Source organism: Callorhinus ursinus, unplaced genomic scaffold (genome assembly GCF_003265705.2).
Source record: "Callorhinus ursinus isolate GAN/ISIS: 27379988/994484 unplaced genomic scaffold, GSC_fseal_2.0 scaffold37, whole genome shotgun sequence".
Taxonomy (NCBI): domain Eukaryota; kingdom Metazoa; phylum Chordata; class Mammalia; order Carnivora; family Otariidae; genus Callorhinus; species Callorhinus ursinus.
This window is the reverse complement of record NW_027397099.1, coordinates 5,546,217-5,566,109: the sequence shown is the minus strand read 5'-3', so window position 1 is coordinate 5,566,109 and position 19,893 is coordinate 5,546,217. Positions and strand designations below refer to the sequence as shown.

General features: G+C 45.9%; 2 protein-coding genes across 2 annotated transcripts in view; one reads left to right on the top strand and one right to left on the bottom strand.

Annotated features, from left to right (window-relative positions):
- Positions 1 to 7,827, bottom strand: part of SMPD3 (sphingomyelin phosphodiesterase 3) — a 79,318-nt gene extending 71,491 nt beyond the window's left edge. The window contains exon 1 of the mRNA XM_025888823.2: positions 7,707 to 7,827. The gene's annotated coding sequence lies outside the window, so the exon portion shown is untranslated. The remainder of the gene's footprint in view (positions 1 to 7,706) is intronic.
- A 454-nt stretch (positions 7,828 to 8,281) lies between these two features.
- ZFP90 (ZFP90 zinc finger protein) overlaps positions 8,282 to 19,893 on the top strand; it is a 94,663-nt gene continuing 83,051 nt past the window's right edge. The window contains exons 1-2 of the mRNA XM_073880088.1: positions 8,282 to 8,508; positions 14,951 to 15,108. The gene's annotated coding sequence lies outside the window, so the exon portion shown is untranslated. The remainder of the gene's footprint in view (positions 8,509 to 14,950; positions 15,109 to 19,893) is intronic.

Sequence of the window (19,893 nt, the reverse complement as noted above, 5' to 3'; positions counted from 1 at the left end):
AAGGCTTATATTTCCCTGAGAAATCTTGGAGTCAAAGAGACTTAGAGCTCTTGGGTCATCTGTTATAAGTATACTTTGATCATCTTCTTCCTCAACTTATTTAGCAGGGGTCAAGACCTGTGCATAATGCAGTTAGCTAATTTGTTTATCCATTGTATGCTTATTTAAATGGCTTGAAATCTTTCCTCAATATCATTATCTGCCAGAAAATTGGGGCCACATCAAGGTAGTTCATGAGCTTATACTGAGCAAGTATTTTCAATCATGTTTTAACTAGTAGTAAATCTTTTCCTTCATTTATCTGAAAATTGTCTGCTTGTTCTCCTTCCTGTAGCCCCTGTCTTGTAAGATTCTATAAGCCCCTTCTGATAGTAACAATAGCTAATATTAAGAGGCCTGATTAAGGCAGGTTGGCTATGGCAGTTGGCTAAAGCTATGGATCCCAGCCAGACAGACCTGAATCTGAATCTCAGCTTCACCACCAATGTGTGGCCTCGGGCAAGTGCTTTAACCTTTCTGAGCCTCATTTTTCTTATCTGGGGCAATAAAATCTACTTTCCCTGGGCTGTTATGTACCAGCCACTGTTCTAAGTAATTTGACTCAATCAAGGAAGCAGGCTCTGTTATTATCCTCATTTTACAGGTGAGGAAATGGAAGCACAGAGATCGATCAACTTGTCCAAGGTCACACAGCCCAAGTGGTAGAGATAGTATTCATCTCAGGCTGACTGATTATAGAACCTACTTTGCTAAATGCCTTAGTTTGTAAAGAACATTTCCTCCTAAGTGAAAGCACTCTAGAACAGTGTTATTCAGTAGAAATATGAGCTATAAATGCAAGCCACATATATAATTATAAATTTTCTAGTAGGCACATTAAAAAAGTAAAAAGAAACAAGTGAAATTAATTTTAATATATTTTATTTAGCCCAATATATCCAAAATATTATTTCAACCTATAATATTCACATTTATGAGCTATTTTATATTCTTTTTTCATACTAATTTTTCAGGGTGTATATTTTATACTTACAGTGTATCTCAATTTGGACTAGCCACATTTCGAGTGCTCAGTAGCCACATGTGGCTTGGACAACATGGATATAAATGGGCACTCTTCTTTTCGTATTTCATCTCTGATTTGTTTCTATTTCAACTTTAAGTTTTGCGTTAAGATTAGATCCAAGAAGCCTATGTTAATGAAAACGTGCCCTTTGGATAATTTGGTGAGCAGAGCAGTAGTTTAGTACAGTGGAGAGAAGAAGCTTGAGGAATTACTAAAACCTGGATTCTAATCCTCATTTTTGCCACTACCAGGGCTGTGTATGGCCAGTGGCAACCCTCAATTTCCCTCAGCCTCTTTCCTCATGTTAAAAAAGAGATGACAGTTTATGATTATTAAGGTTCTTTCCATTTCTAAAAACTCTTTCTGCTCGTCAGGGGTTCTGCATCTGTTTCCACTTTCCATTCAAGATTCCTATGTGACAGAGCTTATTCCAAGTTGGACTACGTTTGCTATGTCCAGCTCTGTGCCTGGCACATTGCAGGCACAAGAATATTTGTTGAATTAATGAAAATCCTGTTCTTCTTTGATGGATCCCTGTCTTTCCCAGTTTTTGCCAAAATAACTATAGCAGCCTTAGCAATCAATTACACTTTTATTTCCATTCTCACACTGGCATAAAATCTTGATGATCTAAGTTTTCTGAAGGGTCAAAGCCAGAATTAAAAACCATTTCCTGATCCTGTTAGCAAAGGAGATGGTGCTCAGCTGTAGGCATGGCTTCCTAGAGACCCCCACAAATAGCTTTCCTCTTAATACATGCTGTTCCAATGTTGAGGAGAGTTAATTAATGACTCTAAATAAGAAAACAATCAAATCTGTCTGCGGTCATGAGTCAGAGCAGACCCAGATGGGGAGCCAGGTCCTTGGCCTCCAAGTGCCCTCGGAAAAAGCAATAGCAGCCTTGCTCTGTGCATTGGAGCCCTGCAAAGCCCCAGCCTAGGAGGGGAGGAATTACTCAGAATGGATTGGACACCCAGCCTGATGCGAGGCATTTTCTTTTTTTAAAAGATTTTTTTATTCATTTATTTGACACAGAGAGAGCAAGAGAGACAGAGAGCAAGTACAAGCAGGGGGAGCAGCAGGCAGAGGGAGAAGCAGGCTCCAGACGGAGCAGGGAGCCCGATGCGGGGCTCGATCCCAGGACTCTGGGATCATGACCTGAGCCGAAGGCAGACGCTTAACCGACTGAGCCACCTAGGTGCCCCTGTGAGGCATTTCCTTAAAAGGTGAGCCCCCCATCTTTGTGTTGTGCAGACTGAGATCGAGAGAGGAGAAGAAGCAAAGTCTATTCCTCTCTGCTCTCTTTAGATACCTAAACAACCCCACTACTGAATGGGGAGTTCTCAGGCACGGGCCTCTTGGCAGAACCAGAGGACATGTGGCCTGAAGCACATCAAGCCACAAACCTGCCTACCTTCAGGAGTCCTGAAGGCACATATGAAGGCAGAACAGTGGTTATGATGACATGAGGGCAGGAATGTGATAGTTCCCTGAGATTAGCTGCAGCTCACAACAATGAAAACTTTTATTTTGGTGTTAGAGATTTTGCTGTAGAAACGTGAGAGTGGGAATAATAGGGGAAAGGAGCCTCTTAACAATATCCAAGTGTCCTCAGCATTGTAACAGGACCGTAGCTAGTAAAGATAAGCCCTATTTCTTTGGCTCTACATGTACTCTGTGAAATAATATCAGCCTCCTCATTGTTCCCTCATTCTTGCAGATTATTAAAAATAAATTTTGCTGCCATCCAGGCTTGGCTTCTTGTGAAATTGTTCCACTCTGGAAAGAAAACCCTGGGACGCTGGCCATGAGGGTCATTATACTCCCCTTTCTCCTCCTTGGTAATCAAGTATAGGTATCCTTCTGTCAGGATAATATGTAAGGTATTGTGGTAATATCCTTGATGCATTTGAAAGGACTCTTTGAGGCTTATGTCTGAATATTTGTTGGTCCCCAATCCATTCCTCTAAAATTTGGCTAGAATCTCAGATAGGACAGTTCAAAACTTCAATTTTGCTTCTCCAATAGCAGTAGGAAAAAATCGTGCTAAGAGGAGGCTCTGGAGTTTAAGAGATCCAGGTGGGAATCTAACCTGTTCCTTCTGATCTCTGTAATCATGGGCAAGCCCCTTTCCTCTCAAAGCTTCATTTCCTCATCTTGAAAGTGGAAACACCACCACCACCTACCTCATAGGTCTGTGAGGATTAAATACATTCTCACATGTGAAAAGCCTGACTCAGAAATTTCCTCTTATTATTAGCTTGTAATTCTTTAAATAGGGTTTGCCAATGGGTTTGTTTGAAGCGATGCAGTACAAGCCTCTATAGCTCTGTTTCCTCCTATTTCTTTCTGTGATGAGCTTTGGGGAAATCCTCACAGAGGCCGTGGTCTTCAGAGCTTGCTTCTACTCCATGCCCTATATCCTGCCTTCCCACTAGTGGGGTTGAAGCCAGTGCTCCAGAACCGTGGACAGCTCCTCTCCTTTGTGACGGCAGGAAAGGAACAGGAGGGATTTGGGGAATTTTCCCAGAAAGGCTGCATTAGTGCTTGGATTTAGGAATCCCAAGGGCTTCATTCCCACTCCCAGCATGCATGCTACTTGCCTGCATCCTCAGATTCTTCAACATGACCAGCTCTCCTGGAAAAATTCTGAGGAGCATCTCCTCAGAAACCTGTTAACTACACCCATAAGATTTACTAAACTTTCACCCCCTTTCCTTCTCTCCTGTGAACTCCAAGGATTTTTTTTGAGCCCAAGAACAGAAACACCACCCACATCTTCCTGTATCTGCTGATATTTAATTTGTTTGGCTTCTGTACAAGGATTAAACATTCTTGATTAACTTCAAGTGAAAGTAATGTATGAGCATGAAGAAAGGTTTTACAAGACAAAGAGATTCAGGTATGAATTAAAAGAAACAAAATAATGTTATTGCCTGAAGGTGATGTTAAGCACCATTCTCTAATCAGAATAAGCAGGTGGTTCAATTTATGAGATAATTTAGCTTTTCACTCTCTAATGCAGAACACAACACACATATGCAGTCACCTTCTGAACAGGCAAGGAAGAGATTAAGTCCTATTTTTACTTTATGATACTGAGTCACATAGTTCAATGCAAATCACATGGATGCCAAAGTAAGAACAATACCAGGTATTTATACCTCCTTTCCTTTGAGGAGCTCTAAAGATTTTGTGGCTGTGTGAAACCCCTTCAGAGCAATTCTGGGAGAAGAGACACACGTCACCAGATGAGGATTTAAGACAGAGCATGTTTCATCCATCTCCCCTACTCCAATCAGTAGGTTTTGAAGAACCAGGGTTTGCCAGTTCTTTGCACTTAGTAATAGCCTCGAGTTTTGCATTTTCTGGGCCATATTGTCAACCAGTGAAAGAAGGCTTATCTTTGAAAATATGTTATTGAGTAATAATGAGGAAGAGAGGAAGATAAAGTGTAATAAGAAAGGGGGGTGGGAACATAGTGGGAGAGGAAGAGATAAGAAAGATGCCTAAAACACCCTGAGCTTGGTAAGCATTTTCCACACACTTTCCTCTTAAGCAAATTTGATGTCCACCCCTGGACAGAAAGTTGGGCAAAAGCATTTTGGCCCTCTTTAAATACTTCCCCCTTAAAAAAAAAAGATTTTATTTATTTATTTGACAGAGTGAGAGAGCACAAGCAGGGGGAGCAACAGAGGGAAAAGGAGAAGCAGGCTCCCGCTAATCAGTGAGCCCGATGTGGGGTTCGATCCCAGGACCCTGGGATCATGACCTGAGCTGAAGGCAGATGCTTAATCAACTGAGACACCCAGGTGTCCCTTTAAATATTTCTATATGGGCAAGGACAGTGGCAGTTCCACTGCTTGAACTAGTTTGAAGGAACTGCCATCAAGAACATCAACCTAGGACTCCAAGGGCAGACAGGGAGCCCCCAAATAAAAGGGTTTGTGGTTTTTACCTAACAATGCCCACACCCACCCTGAACCTCCACACTACGGGGGAGTGTTAGTTGCAAAATTACTACTTTTCCCAGTAGAGGTCGCTGTGGGTACTGGCAGTGGATACTCGCGGAGACTGGACCAGGCAGGGCTGGGCTGGATGGTGGCTCCACTGTCTGGTAACTGCTCTTCCTGTGGTTCCACTGACAATGGTCTAGCCCCTCATCCTATGGGAAAGGGGTTTCTGGTGGGGATTATCTCAAAGCCACACAACACCTTTGCTATAAAAATACTATGAAATTGAGGTCACTTTCTGGGAATAGGCATGTCTGGGAGGGCTGTCCTTACCCTCTAGGGGCATCCACTCAGAGTGGTATCTCTGTGTCTCACTCATGCCCTGTGAGTATACCTTGTATTACTGAGAGGCCACCTGCCACCAGCAACCCCAGACCTATGGCTCTTCCAGACATGAAGGCCAAATGGACAAAATTTGCCTTGCCACAAAATCTTGCACCCACATCATAAGGGACTGTGCTGATGAGTGCCCCGAGCCCCACCTGGAAGCCCACGTGGAGGAGTGGGGTGGAATTCTGGGCCCCAGGGCAGCCCATTACAGCAGGATAAGGTTTCTGAAGGATGGGAAGAGCAGGGCAATGGTAATGGATATTAGGGTCAGACTTGAGACCCCAGAAAGACTGAAGAGGGCTCCACATACTTGTGAGGTCCCATCTTCTAGACCACACCCAAGCATGCAGGCTAGGCCCAAGGCAGCCTGAAGCTACCTTCACCCTGAGGGCACCCACTGGGACCCTAGGTTATTACGGTGGCTTTAGAGTGGAAGGGGCTCCCACCCTGCCCCCACCACCAACATCTAAGGTCAGCAATAAGTGGCTCCTCTTCTCACAGGCTCACACAGCCAGATTCACAAGCTCACCGTGACACACACATGCACACGAGCACACGCTGGTACATTCACCCAGTCATACACGTTCACACACTCTGACCCACATCCTCACCCATGCAAACACACGGTGACACAAACACACTCAAACCCTAGAATCAAACTTGACCTAACATGGTTGATGGGGCGTGGGGACACCATCCAGTCAGGATGCCCCTCCAGACCCTGCCCACTTAGGTCTCCTGAATCTTGGTACCCTCCCCTCCAGGCGGAGCACCCCTCCCCGGCCTGTCCGTGTCCTCGTGGTCACAGGTCTTGAATGTCCCCCAGAAGGGACCCTGATTACCATCGCGCACAGGGCATCCTGGGGTGCTGGGCCGGCGTAGGGGGTGGTGTGCCGGAAAGAAGGGTGCGGGGCATAGTACCCAGCCAGGGCGCAGCCGCCTCCTCCCTCGGGATTTTCCATCCCGGCTCGCGCAGGCCCGAGAGGAGCGAGCGCGCTTTGTCTCCCGCCCGGCTCCTGGCATGTTTCCGCGGAAGCTCTCTGCGCCGCGCCCGGAGCCCCCCCTTCCCTGGCCGCGCCCCCCGCCCAGCGGGTGGCGCAGGCCCGTCAGTGCAGCGACCGCCGCTTTGTCCTACCGAAGATGCTTGGGCCGAGCGCAAAAGCACGGTTCCCGAAGCCGCCGCCGAGCGCCCTGGAAGCAGGTTTCGGTAGCCGGATCTGGGGCGCTCCCCGTGTGAAGCTTAGCAGCCTCAAAGGTCTGGAGGCTCAGGGGACATCTGCCCCGAGCTTCGGAGTGCTAGAGAAGGGACCCACCCCGTCCCGCCCGCACGTGCCCATCAGCGTCTGGCTCCCTGCCGCGGTGCAGGAGCCGGGTCGCCAGGCGGGGCGGGACGGGGCGGGGCAGGGAGGGTCGTCTCGACTTTTGGCCCCTGGCCTGGATCCAGGTAGAGGGCCTATGGGGTAAGGCTCAGAGAGGGAGAGGTCGGGAGGATTCCCTCCACCCCTCTTACTTTCCCCCACCGCACATCCACACCCAGGCCACTCGGACCGTAGGCAAGGGGCCCTGAGCATGGAGAACCCCCGAGAATCAGTCAGTGCCTTCCAGTGCCGGCGACTTCAAGCACGGTGGGGAGGGGTCTCCCGGCCTTAACTCCTCACATCCCAACCCCCCCCTCAATAACCTAGGCGGGTCCAAGTGGGAGGGGGAAGAGTCCCCTGTCTCCATCCCCATCCCGTTTTCCTTCTTTACAAAAACCTAGGCTTCAGGAAAGGGGTGGGCACGGAAAGGATCTTTCTGACATCCCAAACAGGCCTTCCTCAATAAGCCCAGGATGGTCTGAGCGGTGGAGGAGTCCCCTGGTCTCATCCATCACACCCAGACTTCCTTTGTAACCTCAAGCAGTACAGGTGTTATGGGGAAGGGTCTCCCTACCTCTGAACCTTTCATCCCATAACTGTCCCTCCCATCTTCAATAATCCAAGCAGCCTCGTTTTCAGGGATGGGGGTGGGGGAAATCTCCAAGCTCCCCAACGCCCTCTCAGTAGAGATGGGGGGTCCCTCCAGCCTTTGCCCCTCACACTCTCACACTGCCCCTCCACCATAAAACAAAAACTAACCCAAGCTGCTCTGACTTCAGGTGCCGGGCCACAGGGAGGCCCTCGAGGAGTCAGTCAGCAGCTCTCCGGGACAGATGGTCTTGAGGGCGGTGAGGAGAGGTCCCATTAACTCCCCAGGCCCCCTCATTTCTCAGTTCATCCCCGGCCCCATAAAACAAAAGCGAACCCAGCAGCACCGACCTCAAAGAGGAGGGAGGGCTGTCGGCGCTCCGCAGCGCAACCAGCTCTTCCGGGCTCCTCACTGCCCCGGCTTTCCCGCGGTGGCTCTCGCGGTGGCGGCTGTGGCGGCGGCGGCGGCGGCTGTGGCGGCGGCGGCGGCCGTGGTGGCGGCGGCGGCGGCGGCGGCGGCGGCGACCGCTGCTCTCGCGTTCGGAGCCTCCCTCGGACTCAGCACCTGGAGCTGCGAACAGCTCCGCGCCTCATTCCGCTGACTCCGCCTTCCCTGCGCCGCCGTAGCCAATGGCGATCCTGGCCCCACCCAGGAGGCCGCCCATTGGGGGCGCCTTCTCCGCTCTCTTCGGGCGGGCGGGCTGGTTTCTCCGGCTCTCGGTCAAGACCGCATCCCCCAGAGACTGCCGGAGTTTTTCCACAGCCTTCTGGAACTGGTAGTCCTTTAAGAACGCGGAGGGGGCTAATGCCGCGGGGTGGGGTGGGGGGGTAACCAAAGGTGGACTGCATTTCCCAGGATGCATGAAGAAACCGAGGCGCTGAGGAGGGCGGGAGGACTGTTTCCATAGCAAAGGCAGCTGGTTGGGGATGGCTGACAGAGAAATGGGGCAGGCCGCGGGACCCTCGGACTGTGCGTGACTTCGGGCACCCTCTTGGGAGGGCGTTTCGATTTTTTTTTCTCCTCGATACCCACCACGGGACTCTGGGCCTCAGTTTTCCCATCTGAGAAGAAGGGCGTGGATCCGTCCCCCTGCCCACAGTCCGCGGTGATGGAGCAAACCGAGGTCGAGTCGCTTTGGTTTGCCCAACAAAGGTGAGAGAGGACGGAGGAGACCTGTGGCTTCAGAGTGTGGCCTTCTGAACTTTATCCCTTTATATTTGTCTCGATTTATCATACAGGAGCGCTTTACTTTTGGTCATATCTCTTGAGCCGTCACAAGGAGGCCTTCTCATCCGGTCTTCCGCTCCCGGACTCTTGGCCTCCTTACGCCACCCCTGATACGGCAGCATTTCCCCCACAGTAGCCAGAGGGCGCTACTCAGGCTTCCCATTGCCTGTGGAATTAAGCCCACGCTCCTCTCAACAGTGCTCTAAAAGCCCTTCTAAATCTGGTGACCACCTTGTTCTTGCAACACTCTGAACTTCTTTGGTAGCTGGGAAGCCTTAACCATCCGTTTTCTCTCGCTCTGGTGGTTCCTTACACCCTTGCACTCGACTCACCCTTCACACTCTTCAAGCCCCAGTCAGCTTACGTTGCCTCAACCGTGAAGCCTTCCCAGATGCCCGGCTCCATATTAGGTACCCCACCTTGTGTGTGAGCCGCGCCCTCTACTACCCCTGTTCTACTTGCGTGTTTATGTGTCCATCTTCCACATTAGATTGTAAGATCCACAGAACAGGGGTCATGTCTATATTATTAATACTTATAGTCCAGTGCCTAGTGTCTGGCACGTAGTAGGTACTGCCTAGATATTTGTTGAGTTCAACAGGAATTGAAAATGAATTGAACAGTAATTGAATTTTACGCACACCTCCATGCTATTAATTCCCTAAGGTTGCACATTTCCCATTGCTGAAAGCATTCAACTAGAGGGATGCCACCCTAGTGAGGAAATGTTTATGTCATTCATACAGTGGCTTTAGGAGCCCTTACAATCCTATGATGCTAGGGATTGATAGATTCATGCCAATCATTACTTGGAAGTCTTGTCAATTCTCCCCTAAATGTCATCAGTTCTTCATGTTCCTCTATTTCTAGCTGTTTGCCCTTCTCCTTTCTGTGCCTAAATTCCCTACCTCCCACTCCCTTTCTGGGAAAGATCTTCTGCCCCTGTCAGTTATAAGTAATGACAGTGTGAGATCTCTGCCCTTCTTTCAGTTCTCTGCTCAGCATCATAGGGCCCCAGTGGTGATGTCCCACCTTGCTAGTTAATGTTTTGTTTTTATTTTTGTTTTTTCTGGATCTTTTTACACTCAGGGCTCTGGTGTTGGCCAGATGGTCCAATTAATCCCACACATGCTTCATATGTCACCCCATCCAGACTTTTGGGTGTATTTCAGCTAAAGCATTCTTGGGAGAATGCCTTAATATATGAGTATAATTAATTCATGGCCAAAGAAATTCCCAGGGGGACAATTACCCTGAACCTGATTCAAACCAAAAAGACAGATCCTGAGGAAAAGAAACCCTGTCATCCTTAAGTTGATGATGTCCATGGAGGGAAGACTAGGATGGGGGGATGAGTAAAATGGATTGCATTTGGGGAAGAACTAACAGGAACTCTAAGAGGCATGGCACAGGGGCTTTGATCCAGGCTAAACCATGAGGGAAGGCCACTAGAGCTGGGTAAACAGATGAGGCCTCATTACTGAAGGTGGGAAAACTATCAGGAGACAGGGGGAAATGGGATTTGTGCTGACACAGAGTGTCTAATTCTGTGGATGCAGTGAGAGTAGAGGTTCTTGGAAAACAGGTGGGGGAAGACTAGACCACAGGGTGGGCATCGACAGAACATTGGCAGAGTATCAACAGAAGGCTAGCAAAGAAGACTGCCTAGAGCCACAGTTGAAACTCTGAAGGTCAGCTTAGCACTTGAGGAGTAATGCTAGTTTTCAGGAAATTTTTGCAAATAGTGAAAAAGCCAGGGTACCATTCTTCCAGAAAGCAGGAACTAAAATAACGTTGGTCCAGCCAAGTACAGTAAGGAAGGCTGGGTTCTAATTCTGACTTTGCCTGTGATTAGATGTGTGATCCTGGGTTGGACCTGATTCTTCATTTGTAAAATACTCTTTATTGGTGTTAGGGAGCAGCTAATAAGATAGAGGTGTGGGAATCCAAACCCATTTACTAGCTGTGTGACCTTGCACAAACTACATTACCAGATCTACAGTTTCCTTATTTGACAATGTTGTAATAGATAAGTGAAGTTCTTTATGTAAAGCACTTCACAAATATTAGGCACTTTAACAAACGTTCTTCATCTTGGATTATCAGAAGTTGGTTTGACTGTGAATAAACAGGGCATGAGGTAATGTCCTGGGTAGTCCGGGTTCAAATTTCCATTCTCTTATTAGTTGTATGATTTTGGTCAGTCATATGATTAGTGTATTTGTTTCGTCATTTTTTAAAGGGTGGCTTTAAAGCAGAGAAGCCTCAGAGAATGGAATTCTAGCTGACTGGAAGCTATAGTTATAAAGGATTGCGGGGTAACGTTGAGCTAGCTTCCTACCTTGTTAAAGGGGAGAGAAAGGTCTCAGTGAAGTTCCATAGGTCTTCTCATTAAGTAATGAGGGGATTAACCAAAATGTTGAATCTCAGAGGTGGGGTTGGAGTGATTAACCAGGGCTGGGTGTTGAAGAGCTTAGTATACTAGGCTAGTATACTATAGCTTTATTCTAAAGATAATGAAGGTTTTTAAGGAGACATGCATTTTGAAAAGGTCTAGGGCCCATGTGGAGAATGGACGGAAGATGAGGCTAGGACATAGTTTAGCAGCTGCTGCGGTGACCCAGCACAGCATCTATGAAGATAGAAAAGAGAGAGCAGATCCGAGACATATTAAGGAGGTAAATATTCAAAGAACTTTGTGAGTGATGAGCTGAGGGCACAGAGGAGAGGAGAGTGGTGAGTAAGGGTGCCCAGGTGTCTGTCTTGGGAAACTTGGTGGATGGATGGTGGTATTTTCCCCTGAGGTGAAGAGCAGTTAAGGAGCAGGTGGGTTTGAGGTGAGTGGGAGACATCCAGGTGAGATGTCCAGTAGGGTGATTTGGAACTTGGCTTGGGAGAATGCCTTAATATATGGTAATTAATGGCCAGAGAAGAAATAACCAGAGGGACTATTACCCTAAAACTAATGAAGACCAAACAACAGATCCTGAGAGCCTGTCGTCCTTGAGAGATGTGATCCAGAAAAAGAATCTTAAGTTATCAAGTTATGAGCATATACATCATGATCGAAGCCATGGGAATGGATGAAATTCTTCACTAGAGAGGGTCAACGAGAAAACCAAAAATCCCTTGGGAAATACCAGTGTAGCTAACTCTTGGGAATGGTTTTGAAGGGGAGGAGGGAGAAAACCAGAAAGGATGTAGAGTTGAGAGACAATTTTGTTTTAAGTTGGGAGAGATTAAGGACATTAAAAAATGCTGATGGGGAAAAGCCCGTAGAGGGGTAGATGAGGATAAAGGAAAGGGAAGGGTTAAAGAATAGAGTAAGGTCATCAAGGGGCTGGGAGGTGGTGGGGTTCAGAGTCAGTCTCAGGCAGGAGGAGGGCCCACTTTTCCCTTAATTTGGGAAGGGCAAAAGCAAGGAGGAGTTGGAGATGCAGGTGGGTTGGTAGGTCCGTAGGTAGATAGTTGGGAGGTGGGCTCAGGAAGTGGAGGCAGTTACGCAACGGCCATTACTTCTTATGTGATGTCAGAGACAAGGCTACCTGCTCAGCGTGAGGAAATGGGATGGAATGGAAAGCTTGGAAGAAGGAGTGAAAACATCCAAGATAGCTGCTGTGGAAAAGAGGAGGGAAAGCTAATAGCAACCCATGGGCCCTGCAGAGCACTGGTGAGGGCCTGCTGAGGTTGGAGGCAATGGGTTTGTGGGGGAAACTAATTTGTAGGGTTGTAGGCTTTCTTCAGCATCCTGTCAGCCCTGAGATAGGCACGGAGAAGGCTATTGGTGAGGCTTATCCAGGTCTTGGCTTTGCTGGAAAGCAAGAAAGCAGGGAAGTTGGAGATGTTGAGAGGTAGAAGTGCTGGTCCACCAAGAGGAAGGTGGTGAACCAGGATAGAGGGGCAGATGAGAGGGGTGGGGTTCTCAGTGTAGTGAGAAGATAGATGTGATGGGTGGGAGGGAAGAGCAGGGAGGGCAGGCAGAGCTGACTAGAGGTAGAGGAAGTCTAGTCAAGGGCACTGGCAGGGTGGCTGGAGTGGACAGAGGATTGTCATGGGAAAGCACTGAAAGGCAATTTTGTTGGTCATCAGCAGGTCTCCTAGAAAGATGGATGCTTTGAAGGAGAGAGGAATTCCAGTAGCCCTGTGTCAAACTGTGTAGTGAGTGGGAAGTTAACAGATGGTAAGGAAGAGGGATAGGGTGCAGAGACCTCTGACATGAGTGTCATAGAAATCAAGACGTTGGGGAGCTAAGAAGAAGCCCTCTTACCCTCATAAGAGCCCTGAGCTTTCTTATACACATTCGTAGAAGTGTCATCTCAACATCATCTACACATGATCAGTTTTATCCATACCTAAAATGCAGAATGTCTAGGAATAAACTTAATGAAACTAAAAAACAATTCCAGATTTCATGGTGAAGTTGTATCAACCAAGTTCAATGTAGTGATTCCTGCAATTTATATTTTGGTAGAGTTTGTAGATTTGAGTATGTGCATATCAACTAGAAAATGTGTTTAAGAATTTTGCAAATTTCATTTCTTAGCAACGATTTGTTTTCTCAGTTTAGAACATAAATTAGAGAACTTGTGTTGATTTTTTTTTCAAATGTAGAGCTTAGAGCTTAATTCATGCCTTTGAAATGCCATGAAATTGAAACGCAGCCATTTTCCTTTCTGCATCCTTGAAAAGGATTACAAAGATTTTATTAGCTTTTTGGATAATCTTGCCAGCACACACAGACTTTCACAAGGGTCTCCTATCAGTAATGTTGGGTTGTGAATGATGCTTTAGGAGTGTTGTATGTGAGCTATGTAAGACAAGTCAAATAAGCAGCCAACTTTAGGATTTTCCAAACAGCAGCTCAGTTTACAATTATGGGAGTTGGTATAGCATATGAAATGTGCACCTAAGTGTTAATTGAGAAACATGATCTTCATAATTTTTAAAGGAAAAAATGACAAAATCAGTTAATTGTATTGAGTAATCTTTGCTTAAAAAAACCCAATGTTGGGACACCTGGGTGGATCAGTCAGTTAAGTGTCTGCCTTTGGCTCAGGTCATGATCCCAGGGTCCTGGGATTGAGTCCTGCATCGGGCTCCTTGTTTGGCGGGGAGGCTGCTTCTCCCTCTGCCTGCCGCGCCCCCTGCCTGTGCTCTCTTTCTCTCTGACAAACAAATAAATAAATAAATCTTAAAAAAAAAAAAGAATAACACATCATCCCTAGTATGTAATATAATCCTAACATCTTTTTATTTTTCCACATTATAGTCTACATGTAGGATATATATATATATATATATATATATATATATATATATATATAGTCTTTCATATCTTTCACATTCTGGAAATCATAGTTTTAGATGTAACTTTGAGTTCTGCTTTTTTTTTAACATAACGTAATAAGCATTTTCTCTTGCTAAGATTGAATTCATTTTTCAGTTGTTCATTCACTCATTCATTCAACAAATATCTAATGAGCTGTTTTTGTGTTCCAGACAGAACTGGATCTATAGTGGTAAACAGGATGCAGGACTTGCTGTCAAGGAGCAAAGATTCTTTATAAACACCATCTGTAATGACTGCCCAATATGCCATCAAAACCATACTATACTTAATCTCCTCCCTATTTAAGGCTTACTGTTTATTATTAATAATGATGTAATGAATATTTCCAAGTTTATAGCAGTTATCCTTTAAATTATTCCTTAAGGTAAATTCCTAAGTGAACAGTTATTGAATTGAAGGATTAAAAATAATTTTGGTGTTTTGATACTCTTTGCCACATTGATTTCCAAAAAAGTGGTACCCATTTTACCCAGTCACCAGGATGAATGTTCCAGCTTTATCACAGCCTCTCCAGCATTAGACATTTCTTTCTGTTTTGCCTAACGTAAAGTATAAAATGATTCTTCTTTTTATTTTTGCATATAATTGATATCTAGTAAAAGTGCCCATCTATCTTTCTTTTCTTTTCTTTTCTTTTCTTTTCTTTTCTTTTCTTTTCTTTTCTTTTCTTTTCTTTTCTTTTCTTTCTTTCTTTCTTTCTTTCTTTCTTTCTTTCTTTCTTTCTTTCTTTCTCTCTCTCTCTCTCTCTCTCTCTCTCTCTCTTTCTCTCTCTTCCTGTCATTGGCTAATTCACTAGGTCCCTAGGAGGCTCTTGGAGGGCCATTGTCCTATCTTGTGGATCATGCCTGATGTTTAGCACACATTGGAGGCTCATAGCATCTTAGAGTTGCAAGGGATTGCATTCATCATCTAGTTCGACTAGAATTTTTGGTAGATGGCTCTCCAGCCTCTGTTTGCATATCCCTGGCAATTGGAGACTTCACAACCTAATGGGGAAGTCTGTCTTGTTTTTGCCAGGCTCTACGGGTGTTGAGGTGGCAACGGGTCCCAATGGCTCCCTCGTGACCCCAGTTCTGTCCATGAAGCAGAGCCCACACGCCAGATGTTCCAGAACCTCTCTACCTTGGCTGCCCATCTCTGCAAATATGTGGCCAGATTAGAATGTTCAATCCCAGGTAAGTCTGGCAGGCCCAGGGGCCAAGGCACTGTTACACCCGTAAGTCTCTGCAGTGGTATGTCATCAGCCTCTTCACCTGGTTCATATGAAGTTTAAAGACCTACTTTAAGTGACCTGTAGCCAAACCTAGTTCCTCACCTCACACTTCTATGGTTGATCTTTTAAACTTGAAAACAAGACTTTGCTTTTCTCCCTATTTTATATCAATATATTGGGAGAGAAGCTGCCTGGGTCATACTCCTGCTGTCTAAAATTGGGATAATAAGAGTCATTCTGACAATTTTATGTGTTGATGTGGTGATTGAGTATAATGCAAAGTTGGACATTTGTCACTCATTTTGGTTGCCGGGCAGCTGAGTCTCCTTCCTATGCTTGAGACAGAGCCATCTTCCTTTACAGCTAGGGCATGAGCATCTGCTTGAGGCTCAGGCTCCTCCAGTCAGACAAGCCCCCTCCTCATGCCACACCTCACCAATTTTGAATTGGAAGCCAGTGACGGCAAAGGAGTAGGGTCTGCTCTGTAACCTTTTTAGTGATTTGATGGGTACAATCTCAGTTTCCAGCGACAGCAGTTTTCCTGCCACACCCAGGATGAGGGTGTGTAGGTGGCAGGGATGGAATTCCAGACTCAGTGGTCATAATGATGTCTTCTTAGACTACTGTTGAATTGGGGTTTAGGGCATTGTTTCTGACTGTGTGCTTCTAAGTCTGATTTTCTTCCCTCTTGGTGATTTTGTCAGCTACTCACTATCTTTTAATTTATGTCCTTTACTGTGCACGTCAGCTAAAGTTAGTAACTTTTGCTTACAACTAAAAATCCTAACCTATACATTCAGGATATGAAAAGTGTATTGGAAAGTGCTAAGCACCACACACCTGCAAGATACTATTGTTTGGGATTTTGATTCTTAAGTAGTGAGTGTGAGGGGAGTGGGGAAGGTAGGCCTGAACTCTGTACCTGCTGAGAGTTCAGATAGGTCTAGGCATGCCTGGAAATTTGGCCAGTGGGAGGGTATGATGGCAGGAACTTGTGGGCTAGACCTTGGCTCAACAGTTAAAGGCTGACCGCTGACCCTGAGGCAGTTGTTATGGGGATGGAAGCTGCCAGAGGGCCTGCCTGCTGGACACACATTAAGTAGACGGGCTGCTTGCTTTCTCCTACCCTTGGACCGTTACCAATAGCCAGGGCCAGAAGGTGGGGCTAGCCTGTAAAGCAGGTCTCTTGGGGTTGTGCAGCTGCCCTTGGGGTGTCCTCACTGGGGTGGAAGAAGAAACCTGTTTGGATATGCTCCCCACCCCTGGAATCACAAGAAGGATTTGAGCACATACTACCTTTCGGCTGCCCTTCATCCCACTGAGCTATAGCTTGGCTTTCCAGCCCAGCCTGGCTGTGCCTCCCAAGTCCTGCCTTGCATGCTGCCATCTGAGTTTATCAGTCCTGGTGTCCCAGAGTGGGGTTGAGGCTGGCACGGCTGCTGTAGTCAGACCCTTGGGAGCTTTGTGACATTGAGATTAGCTTCCTTGGGGACTTTCTGTCTTGAGCTCCAGATGACCCTCAAATCCGCCCTGTTGGGTGTGTGGGTGGGGGGTGGTGCTCCTGCCTTAGGGCATTCCCTGATCCGAGTGTACAGTGAACACTGGTGCTAGCCTGATCTCTGCCTTTGCCCAGTACCCTGGTGCACCTCCAGCAAGGACGGAGATCATCATGTGTTAAAATCAGTCAGGAGTCATGTACTATGCCTGGGCTATGGTCGTATCCGAAATGGGGTAGCACTGAGCATTGTTCAGAGGAATCCTCATGGGGAGCTGTAGGTTCTGTCCCTGCTATAGCTACTGATTTTGTGATGTTAAAATCACAACTACCTATTTTAATCTTGCCAAATATGACTATATATAATATTTTGATATAAAAACAAATAAAATAAAATCCACTACAAAAACAGAATAGAAAGAAGTTCTTAAACTTTATCATCTGATCTACATAGGCTTTCAGTGCCTAAGTTATTCTGTGTCAGGTAGTACCCTGGCACTTTACATACTTTCTCTTACTAATCTTCATCATAATCCCATGAGCTAGGTACCATTTTAATTCCCATTTTACAGATAAGGAAACTGAGGCCCACAGAGGTTATAGGACTAGCCCAAGGTCACACAGCCAGGAAGTGAGAGAGCTGGGGTAGCCATCTACTCTCAGAACCTGAGAACTGCCCTTCCCTCAGTCGATTCCACTGTGGAACATCTCTGGCTATTAAAATGTTTTCCCGGGCTGCCTGGGTGGCTCAGTCGATAAGCGTCTGCCTTTGGCTCAGGTCATGATCCCAGGGTCCTGGGATCGAGGCCCGCATCAGGCTCCCTGCTCAGCAGGAAGCCTGCTTCTCCCTTTCCCACTCCCCCTGCTTGTGTTCCCTCTCTCGCTGTGTCTCTCTCTGTCAAATAAATAAAATCTTAAAAAAAAAGAAAGAAAGAAAGAGTTTTCCCTCACATGGAACTGAAAATCTGCTTTTCCCTAAGTTAGGACCATTTCTGTTTCTGCTTATGCCAGTAGCCCACCATGGCAACTCCTGGTCTCCCAATCTTTTAGCTCAGTTCTCTACTCTAGTCATACCTGAGGGCACTTCAGCTCCTTTTTCAGGGAACATCTGAACCATTTTGTATCAGCTAACTCCTTAAGACAGTCACTGTAGGAAGGTTATGACTGGGAAGCTCTCCAATTTTCTGGTCACTTTGACTCCAAAAATACTGGCATGCAGTCTTTCCCACTCCTGGCAAGGTCATGGCAAGAAATAATGAACCTAGCCACAAGCTTTAGAAAGGATTTGGTAGAAAGTTCTTCTCTAAGAAAATGGCAGGAAAACAGTCAAAACAGTAGAAATAGTATCAATACTGTGCTAAGGATTGTATTGCTGCATGGGAGTCTTCTGTCCCCCTGACTGGAAGGCAGGCTTCATGAGGATGGGAATTTTTGCTAGTTTTGTTTCCTGTTGTATCCCCAGTGCCTAAACTGTGCCTGGAGCATAGTAAATATTCAAATATTTGTTAAATGAATTACTAGTACAGTTCTACCCCTGGTGTCACTTCCTCAGGTTACTAAGTTGTTTTAGAGAATAATGTGATCTCCCAAGCCCATGGCTTTGAATTTCTTTTTCCATTACATCACCAGCAATTTTTCTAGTGTTGTTGTGATTTTGATTCATAAGAAGATAACTTTAGCCATATGTAAAGTACATTGGGTAAATAACCCTACTTCAAAAACAATTTCATGGGGCACGTGGGTGGCTCAGTTGGTTAAGCAACTGCCTTTGGCTCAGGTCATGATCCCAGGGTCCTGGGATAGGGTCCCACATCGGGCTCCCTGCTCAGCAGGGAGCCTGCTTCTCCCTCTCCCTCTGCCTGCCCCTCCCCCTGCTTGTGCTCTCTCTCATTGTCAAATAAATAAATAAAATCTTTAAAAAAAGTTTCCTTTAAAAAAAACAAAAACAATTTCATTTGTTCTTGTAAACCTAAGGGTAAACTGGAAATTGGTTCAGCTTGGTAAAGGGCAATATGCAGGAATTATTGGATTTCTAATCTTCCATCTTTTGGAAAAACATTCTGTGGCTTTCTGTCTTGAATGTTGAACTTGAATTCAGAATGTGAAATCATTAAGAAAGAGCTAAACGAGAGGATTGGCAGTCCTTACATTTTTCTCATTGTTACACAAATAATACATGCTCACTGTTAAAAATGAAAACATATGGGTAAGCAAAATGATGAACATAGAAAGCACTTACAGTTCTATCCCTCAGAAGTGATCACCGTTACCGTTTCTTCGTTTATATCAAATACTGAAATCAGTTAACATGGCTATTGGTTCAGGGAAGGAGCTACATTTTTCTGATTAGGAGATCTGGTTCCCAGCCCAGGTTAATCTGTGCTAAGAGCAGCAACAGATGTGAGTCCAGCAAGACACAGTTAACAAATGGATAGGGTCACCCCCAGTTCACATCCTAGAATCTGACCTTAGAAGGTGACCTGAGAAGTAGGAGAAGGCTAGAATAGGAGGGAGTAAGAAAACAACTTTGACCTGGTTGAACATCCCAGATGTGAAAAATTTCACAAAGTTTTCCTAGAAACAGGAGTGTCTTTTCCTGAGAATTGAAGATAATCTTGGGAGAGTCCGCCTTGGGATGACTTGAAAGTCAGAAAGACAGATTGTGCAAGCAAGGCTCTGGGGGGACGATGAGGGTGCTGAGCATGAGGACTCAATGTGTAATTGTTTGGTTTGTCTTCTGGACCAGTTTTCTTCTATACTGATTTGCTAGGGAGGGGCCCTGTCACTTCTGGTTTATGACTCACTGCAGGAAAAGGTGGAGATGTGTGAATCAGACCTGAGGGCAGGTCCTTGGGCATGTTAGCATCTTCAAGCTGCCCTTGGGATCCCTAGGAGGTCTGGGGCATGGACCAAATGGCTTATATTTTTCTTTAAATTTTTTTTTACAAATTTTGCATTCTCTTCCATTATATTTGTCTTAGTATTAAAATAATATTTTAAATATCTTTAAATGAAGTTGATGTTCCGGTGTTAGGTATACAGGCACTTTGTGTAAATGTTGGTTGAATGAATGAATGTTGTTCACCTTGACATCCAGAATGCTCTTGCTCAGGTTGTGGCAAGTCTGAAAAGGCATGAGGGGACTCCTGGGCGGAGAGGTAAAGAAATTAATACTCTACTGGGTACCACCCATATGCCAGATAAGGTGCCAGGTGTTTTACCTACAGAGTCTCAGTTTAATCCTCATGACCT